Raw genomic sequence first — 10008 nt, forward strand, 5'->3', positions numbered from 1 at the left:
CCCAGTCCAGTCCGCCTCCCCCTGCTGTTGGCTGTAGCCCTGGTTCTGGACCCGGACTCGGAACTGAATGGTTGATTGATATTAAAATGACCTCATATTGGTATAATCACTGGTATGTAGGCTATGATTGGTTTGTCAAATAAAGGGAATTATTCGTTTTGTTTTTTCTTGGGTGGACTCAATCTTATTTGGGTCCCTAAATTGGGCCTCAGTCATCAAAACTTTGATTATAGCTTTAGGAGAGCATATTCAATCTTGCTAGAGATAAAAGCAATGAATTAAAATGGATTTAATAAGGATTTGTGCCTATTATTATTTCTCTCAGACTCAATAGCTGCAGCCCATAGATTACATGTTCTATAGGGTGTGTTAGGGTACTTATTTTCCAAAGTATGGTAAAATGAGCACTTGCGTTTTCATTTGCGTTTATGGTCTTCTAACATTACGACTAGTCTAGATCCTGCTGTAGCCTATTCATATCTACCTGGTTAGATTTCTATCTGAAGTTGGCTAGTTAATGTTAACTGGTGGTGTTATTAGCAAGCTGGCTGGATTTGGACCTGATCCAGGGCTCTTGTTCTTGTGCATTCCATTCATTTCAATATGAGAGGTGTGAACGGCCTATTGGTGGTATTTGGCGCAGCTGCACAGCGTCATTAGTTCATTTTCATTGATGTAGCTGGATTCAATCTATCTAAAACCAGGTGTCGGGGCCCAGATGTTACAGGACAAAGAGCTGTTGTGAATGTCCCTGGGCAGCATGGGGGAAACATCACCTTGTGTTCCTGGAAGAAGAAATAGTGTTTTGTGGTTTGTGGAAGCAGGTCTGTGAGCTTCAAGAATGTTAAGTTGGGGGAGGGGGAGAGCCCTTTCCACTAGCCCAGAGAGATAAGGAGGAGGAGGTCTTAAGATGAGGTCATTTTTGCTGAAGTATGAGACTCATTGTTTTCTGACCACACATTTGTACTCTGATATCCCTGCTCTGGAGATCAGACATACCTTGTGAGCTCACAATAAAATCATTTAAACATTCCTTGGTTTACAGAATATAATTACTAGATTGTTGATAATCACCCTGCAAAAATCTACATTTGGCCTTTGAGGGCTGAAAACATTTTCAAGAGGTTCCTACATCTGCAAGGAGTTCTCCATCACCATGCCACCCTAGGTCCATCCAGTACTGCACACATGATCACGTTCTGAGGGGGTGGCAGCAGCTCAGGAGGTAGAGTAGCCGTCTGGGAGCCTCCAGTTCAATTCCAGCTATCTCCTCTGCTTCATTGACGTGTTCTTGAGTAAGACACTAATTTATCCCAATGAGGAGGCTAACACCAGCTGGCCACCATTGGTGAGTGAATGAGAGAAGATATTGTAAAGCGCTCTATGCTTTAGAAGTGCACTCCACTCACAATGACATATCTGGTGCTCTATATAATGCAGTTGTACAGGATGGAGCAGAGCAGCCCAGGTTTGTTGTCATGTGGGATAATGTTAGTTTCCACCTGGCTGCTCTGGTCTGGGACTGGTTCACCAACCACCATACATAACTTCACAGGTGGATACACCGTTACCCCCTTACTCCCCATTCCTCAGTCCCATTGAGGAATTATTTACACTTTGGAGTTGGAAGGTTTATGAACACCAACCATATACCCGCATGACTCTCCCTGGGAGCAGTGGAAGAGGCATGCAGAGACACTGAGGGGGGGGTCAGTCCAGGGTTGGATACTGAGGGGGGGTCAGTCCAGGGTTGGATACTAAGGTGGGGTCAGTCCAGGGTTGGATACTGAGGTGGGGTCAGTCCAGGTTTGGATACTGAGGCAGGCACACAAATGAACACACTCTCTACAGTACCTCTCTCAGGTTACACAATGTTTATTAAAAAGGTTAATGAAAAAAAAAAAAACATTCTGAAAAGTTAGAGTTTAAAATGGCATCCAACCAATGCCAACAGTCACAACAAATACATTTCCATCCCAGTTTGTGTTCCATGTCTGGTGCGCATCCACTGCTTTTAAAACAATCTAAAATCCAAAAAGTTAGGCTACTTACAATCTTCCAAAGAGATACAGTTGTAAGCCATGAACTCAACCAGGTATGTTGGAATTCATTTAAACAGTCCCTTTGCAATCACCATTTCATCTACTTTGTGTTGCAGTATTTTTTGTTTTATTCTTTCATGTTTTTAAAGCAATCGACTTTGACCAAGAGGACGAAATTAAGTCCATCCATTCACCCAACTTCCTGAACAGCATTCCATAGGCCTATAGGATAAGGCCTGCCGTATTATTCAGTTCACCAAGGATCTTCCTCAAGTTTCTCTTTTCATTTTCTCCAGTAATCCAAACTCCATATCCAATTCCTATTTTGATCATTGGCTCACACCTGAATAAACCAATTGCTTGTAGAATGATTACAGATCTGATTTCAGAATATTATTCCAGATTAAACTGTATAACATATTTGAGGGGTTCTTTTGCAAAAGCAAACATCTCATTTTACTGGCCTAATAGGTAACCTAAATCATGTTTGCCCATATCTGTGGTGCGGTTTAAAATAGTAGGCTTATTCATCTCTTGATGGTGATGTTTTAGAACGACACCATGCGGGACAGACAGTTGGCATATTCGTAAAAACATTCACATACCCTGATAGATATTAATTATTATTATCAAGTCTCATCATAATACGGGAGATATCGTGAGGGAATGGATGAAGGACTTAAAACTAAATGATTGTAAGGACTATATATCAGAACATCTGGACTGTATTTGAGTATTGAATAGAGATATTATTGAAAAAGAAAAGGGCATGAGTGCTGGGAAGTTCAGACAGGTGTGATCAAGGTGATATTTGGTCAGGAACAGGAAAGGCTGAGCTGGGAAGTCTACCCACACGTGTAGCAGCATACCTCAATATATATCTTATATAGCTATAGCTCAGTAAAAATATTGTAACTTTTTGCTAGTTACTTTTCTTTGAACAAGAGAATATTATTATTTGAGGTGTCTATTCTTATGTAGGTTATGATTTGAAGTGTCTACTTTTTGGGGGGAACATGAAAACATGGAATACAGTGAAATTACTCCTACGATATTATCCGCTTGTCTGATTAACTATAGTATACAGTAAGACACTATGTAGCTCAAACTCGTAAATCATCTGTTTGATTGTTATAAGGTGAAGTGAACACATAGTTACAATGTAACCCTATTCCTATAGTTTTTTTTTCTCAAAGGCCTCCGGATCTGCCTATTACACTAGAATGCATCTCCGGATTTCAAGCACCAAAACGTGGCACCGGACGTATCGATCTGCCTCCACAAAAACTCAGTAGTGTAATCCAGTCCTAAGGCTATGGCTATGACTTCTCTCCTGTATGAACACACTGGTGTGTCTTTAACTCTCCTGACCTAGTGAAGTTCTTTCCACACTGGACACAGTGGTATGGCTTTTGTAGGAGCCGCGTTTAGGTTTATGTTTATGTCCAGACTTGAGGCTTATTTGGGTGTGTCAGTGTGCCCCCCCTGTAGGTGGTGAGCGCTCCCGCATATAGGGGTGCATGCAACGCGCAGCATGAAGAAGGCGGATACAGCAGATACCGTCATTGACCTCAGCCTTAGTAGCAGGCACGGCCTCATGCCGAACATTTAAGAGTTTCTATTTGTTTGTTATATTTATTTTGTGAATAAACGTCACCAAAGATCAACAGTCGACTCATCTCTGGCTCAATGGATTAATGGATGGATTTATTGAGGAATGGAGACAATGTTGACATAAGGAGAAAGGCTGTGAGTCTGACAACTGAACCCGCACTCCGAACGTAGTACAAACAATTGAACATTGGGGTTATAGGAAAAACCAATCTTTTGCCAGTTTTTTTTTCTCAAAGGCCTCCGGATCTGCCTATTACACTAGAATGCATCTCCGGATTTCAAGCACCAAAACGTGGCACCGGACGTATCGATCTGCCTCCACAAAAACTCAGTAGTGTAATCCAGTCCTAAGGCTATGGCTATGACTTCTCTCCTGTATGAACACACTGGTGTGTCTTTAACTCTCCTGACCTAGTGAAGTTCTTTCCACACTGGACACAGTGGTATGGCTTCTCCCCTGTATGAACACGCTGGTGTTTCTTTAAATCTCCTGAACTAGTGAAGTTCTTTCCACACTGGTCACAGTGGTATGGCTTCTCTCCTGTATGAACACACTGGTGTATCTTTAAGTCACCTGACGTAGTGAAGTTCTTTCCACACTGGTCACAGTGGTATGGCTTTTCTCCTGTATGAACACGCTGGTGTGTCTTTAAATCTCCTGACGTCGTGAAGTTCTTTCCACACTGGTCACAGTGGTATGGCTTCTCTCCTGTATGAACACGCTGGTGTATCTTTAAATGTTCTGACCTAGTGAAGTTCTTTCTACACTGGACACAGTGGTATGGCTTCTCTCCTGTATGAACACGCTGGTGTGTCTTTAAATGTTCTGATGTAGTGAAGTTCTTTCCACACTGGTCACAGTGGTATGGCTTCTCTCCTGTATGAACACGCTTGTGTTTCTTTAAATGTCCTGACGTAGTGAAGTTCTTTTCACACTGGTCACAGTGGTATGGCTTTTCTCCTGTATGAACACGCTGGTGTTTCTTTAACTCTCCTGACGTAGTGAAGTTCTTTCTACACTGGACACAGTGGTATGGCTTCTCTCCTGTATGAACACGCTGGTGTGTCTTTAAATATCCTGACGTAGTGAAGTTCTTCCCACACTGGTCACAGTGGTATGGCTTCTCTCCTGTATGAACCCGCTGGTGTGTCTTTAAATGATCTGATCTAGTGAAGTTCTTTCCACATTGGTCACAGTGGTATGGCTTCTGTCCTGTATGAACACGCTGGTGTATCTTTAAATGTTCTGACGTAGTGAAGTTCTTTCCACACTGGTCACAGTGGTATGGCTTCTCTCCTGTATGAACACGCTGGTGTATCTTTAACTCTCCTGACGTAGTGAAGTTTTTTCCACACTGGTCACAGTGGTATGGCTTCTCTCCTGTATGAACACGCTGGTGTATCTTTAACTCTCCTGACGTAGTGAAGTTTTTTCCACACTGGTCACAGTGGTATGGCTTCTCTCCTGTATGAACACGCTGGTGTGTCTTTAAATCTCCTGACTTAGTGAAGTTCTTTCCACACTGGTCACAGTGGTATGGCTTCTCTCCTGTATGAACACGCTGATGTGTCTTTAAATCTCCTGACGTAGTGAAGTTCTTTCCACACTGGACACAGTGGTATGGCTTCTCCCCTGTATGAAAACGCTGGTGTATCTTTAAATATCCTGACATAGTGAAGTTCTTTTCACACTGGTCACAGTGGTATGGCTTCTCTCCTGTATGAACACGCTGGTGTATCTTTAAATGTTCTGACCTAGTGAAGTTCTTTCCACACTGGTCACAGTGGTATGGCTTTTCTCCTGTATGAACACGCTGGTGTATCTTTAACTTTCCTGAGTAAGTGAAGTTCTTCCCACACTGGTCACAGTGGTATGGCTTCTCTCCTGTATGAACACGCTGGTGTGTCTTTACATTTTCTGATGTAGTGAAGTTCTTTCCACACTGGTCACAGTGGTATGGCTTCTCTCCTGTATGAACACGCTGGTGTATCTTTAATTTTCCTGACGTAGTGAAATTCTTTCCACACTGGTCACAGTGGTATGGCTTCTCTCCTGTATGAACGCGCTGGTGTGTCTTTAAATCTCCTGACGTAGTGAAGTTCTTTTCACACTGGTCACAGTGGTATGGCTTTTCTCCTGTATGAACACGCTGGTGTATCTTTAATTTTCCTGACGTAGTGAAGTTCTTTTCACACTGGTCACAGTGGTATGGCTTCTCTCCTGTATGAACACGCTGGTGTTTCTTTAAATGTTCTGACCTAGTGAAGTTCTTCCCACACTGTTCACAGTGGTATGGCTTCTCTCCTGTATGAACACGCTGGTGTATCTTTAACTCTCCTGACGTCGTGAAGTTCTTCCCACACTGTTCACAGTGGTACGGTCTTGGCTTGTCTGTGTCTCTCTGTCTCTGGGCAGTAGCTGGGGTGAGGGGGGTGTTGGAGGTGGGGATAGGGAGTGATTGAGAGGAGGAGGAGGAGAGAATCTCTGGTCTGATCTGTCTGCTTGAGAGACGAGAGAGAGAGACGTAGAGGTTGTCATGGCTCCTCTTGAGGTGCTTGTTGAGATAGATCTGGGAGGTGTAGGTGAATGGGCACACAGAGCAGGAGAACACCCGAGTCTGGGACAAGTCTGACATCACTCCTGGGAGAGTGAAAGACAAAGAGAAAAACATTAAAAAGGATTCTCACACCTGTATTACAAGTGCAAATACTGTATAGAGGGTTTATATGTATGTAACTAGTGGGGGGCGAAACACGACGACACCACAACTTCAGATTGAGGACAGGAGAGAGAAAGATATGCAAGAGGTTCCTCTGGCTGAGCTCGAGTGAAGGAGAGCGACAGAGGAGAGAGAGGAGTGAGAAAAAGAAAAGAGGAGAAAGGAGAGAAAACAAGCATGAATACATTGAAGCCCACGGCAATAGCTACCTTAAATAGCTAGAGTAAGCTAGCACTCCTAAAGATAAGTCAAGCTACCATGTTCCATGGCAACTAACAGCATTCCATTTTGTTCTGAACAAGTGTGCCTGCCTAATATTGGCAATTTGCGTGCCTCACAACAGCGATTTGCACAGCCACCATTGCAGTTCATGACATAGTGCCATCTGTATCGTTGCATCCATGAGTGTCCTGAATTTCACGCTGTATGCCCATGTCTTGCCTGCTGGCTGGCACCATGGGAAAAAGACAGAGGAGAGGAAGGATGGTAGAGAAGAGCTACTTGGACAGCGGTTATTATTATGACCAGCAGACCTCTGGTTCTTTCAGCTTTAAGGAAAGAGGTGGATGAGAGAGAGATGGAGAAGACAGAGGGAAGAAGAGTTGAGGACAGATACCTCTAGCGGTGCTCTTTTCTTCCCAGACGTAGTTGAAGGAGATGCTCTTGTATCTGTACTCCTGTCCGTACCAGACCAGCAGCTCCTTCCCGACAGCCAGCAGCCGCGAAACAGGATCCCTCCACGGTACTGAAACGCTACCAGGTTCTGCTCTTCCTCAGTACGGGCACAGTTCACATACCTGGGGGAGAGAGGGGGTGGTTTCATAAGAACAAACAGGTGAGGGAGGGAGAGACAGGAGGAAGGAAGGATGAAGGAAGAGAGGGAGGGAGAAAAAGTGGGTGAGATGTAGGGACTGACTGTATGGAGGGAGGAAGGGAGAGAGGGAAACTTTCAAGACTGGAGAGATGGTTTATTTTGAGTGAGAGCAGCAGAATAGATTCTGGAAATATGAGAAATGAGCATGTGTTCATATTTCTTCACCTGATTGTAATGCCTAATTATTCTACAGTTTACACATGCAAAGATCATCAAAGATGACACGATCTCTAAAAAGCCTGCCTATTGTTGTCCTGTTTAATTGTTCATGAAGTCTTTCCCTTAACATAGCCTTTTTATTTGCATCTCATTGTTTATAGGCCTCTGGATTCATTTCTAGTTGCTTCTCTATGAACTTCCTTCTGTTAGTTCTATCACAGTCCCTTACCATCTCTGGATCCTGCTGTTTCTGTCTCTCTAGTGACATGATGTTCATATGCGAAGTTTGACTTTTTGATCAGGGGGGAAGTCAGTCCCAGCCTACTTCTAACAATATAGATTAGGCCTACTTCTATCAATATAGCCTAGGCCTACTTCTATCAATATAGCCTAGGCCTACTTCTATCAATATAGCCTAGGCCTACTTCTATCAATATAGCCTAGGCCTACTTCTATCAATATAGCCTAGGCCTACTTCTAACAATATAGCCTAGGCCTACTTCTATCAATATAGCCTAGGCCTACTTCTAACAATATAGCGTGAGCGCAGCCAAATAGATTCTGGAAATCTGAGAAATGAGCATGTGTTCATATTTCTTCACCTGATTGTAATGCCTAATTATTCTACAGTTTACACACGCAGAGTCCATCTATTTGTAGGCATCTGGCATGACTTGCACACGGTCCTCCGTGGGAGCAGTGAAAACAAGTGCCAGGGGAATGCTCAAGTCCAAGCCATGCCAAACATGTACAAATATTGGGATTGCGATACATTTCACAGGAGAGCATATTGAGACTGGTAAGATTACACCCTGTGCTTCCCGTCTCAGTAAAGCACATTTTCACTAACACAAATCCCTATCCATCTATCCATCCATCCATCCAAGTATGCATGGATAACTATCTGTATGTCTTCTATATTTTACTTCAATTCAAAGGGCTTTATTGGCATGGGAAACATACATTTACAATGCCAAAGCAAACATCCCAAAAGGTCACAGAAATGTTATGGTTGAATTGAATGAATAAGTAACTAATATTTACAAATGTATTTAAATGGTAACTTTAAAGTTTGTATGTACAGTGTGTATATGTATAGTGATCAGTGCGGTGTGCAGGGACACTGATAGAAGATTTTCAATCGTGGAACCAAGCCAACCAGCTATCTGATCAATCGTGACCACAAGTCCGTATGGTAGAAGCCATAGTGCGCCACAGACTGGAAGAAGAGGAAGAGGAGTATGCCCACATGATGTACAATATCCATGATGAAAAAAGAGTAGAGCCATACAGAGAGCAGATGGCAGTGAATGGATGCAACATTGAGTTTGAAGTAGACACTGGGGCAAGCCTGACTATAGTGAATGAGAAAACATACAGGAAGATGGGAGGGGGGAAACTCCACCATACAAGAACAAAGCTGTATATGTACACCAGAGATAGTGTAGGGGTGCTAGGCAAGATGTACACACAAGTCAGTTACAAGGGGCAGACCAGACAGTTGCCATTGATAGTGGTAAGAGGGGAGGGGCCAAATCTCTTGGGGATAAATTGGCTAGAGGCCATTAGGCTAGACTGGAGGGCCATTTTCAGACTACATACAGGTCAGCAGCAGGAGTTGAGTGAGCTACTCTCACAACACGGAGAGGTGTTTAAGGTGAGCTGGGCAGTTTAGTGGGAGCTACAGCAAAGATCTCTGTTGACCCCGAGGCCAAGCCAAGGTATTTCAAAGCCAGGCCTCTGCCATATGCCCTCAAGGACAAAGTTGAGACAGAGTTGGTTAGATTAGAGAAGGAAGGCATCATAGAGCCTGTGAGTTTCCGAGTGGGCCGCTCCCATAGTTCCTATACTTAAACCAGACAAAACAACTAGAATATGTGGGGACTATAAAGTTACCGTGAATCCAGTGTCTAAGACAGATTACTACCCAATTCCAAAAACTGAGGACTTGTTGGCAGTACTGGGGGGGGACAGAAATTCACCAAACTAGACATGTCTCAGGCATACCAGCAACTCCCACGGGATGAAGAATCTAAGAAGTTCACAACAATTAACACCCACCGCGGTTTATACCAGTACACCAGGCTACCCTATGGGGTGTCATCAGCCCCAGGCATAGGAGAGAGAAATGTGTCTTCATGGCACCAGAGGTGGTGTACCTGGGAAACAGGATCAACGAAAAAGGGATTCATTCCGTAGCAGAAGTGTTGAATCTGGATGATTTTCAAAGAAATATTGATTTAATCTGATCCTGTTAGCTATTTCTAAATTATTATGATCGACCTCTGAGTATGGCTGTAGCTGGTGTGTTCTGTAAGAAAACGGTGTCCCTCTTCCATAGACTTATGAGATAAGGATGACATTCTTAGGGCTGGTACATTCTGTGCTAAACAGCAATTGTTGTGGTTAGCGCCGAGGCGGCGTATCTTATCTTGACCAAACAAGGCCACAGAAGAGACGAGAAAGACAGTCTTATCGGAGAAGAGACGAGGGGGGGGGACACCCGAACCATAAGAACGTTGCAACAAGACAAATGCTTTAATTTGAGTTCAGACAGCATACAGAGAGGTCAAGTGTACATTAGACTTAATGCCATCGT

The sequence above is a fragment of the Borostomias antarcticus genome (genome assembly GCF_949987555.1).
Source record: "Borostomias antarcticus genome assembly, contig: scaffold_83, whole genome shotgun sequence".
In the NCBI taxonomy this organism is placed as follows: Eukaryota; Metazoa; Chordata; class Actinopteri; order Stomiiformes; family Stomiidae; genus Borostomias; species Borostomias antarcticus.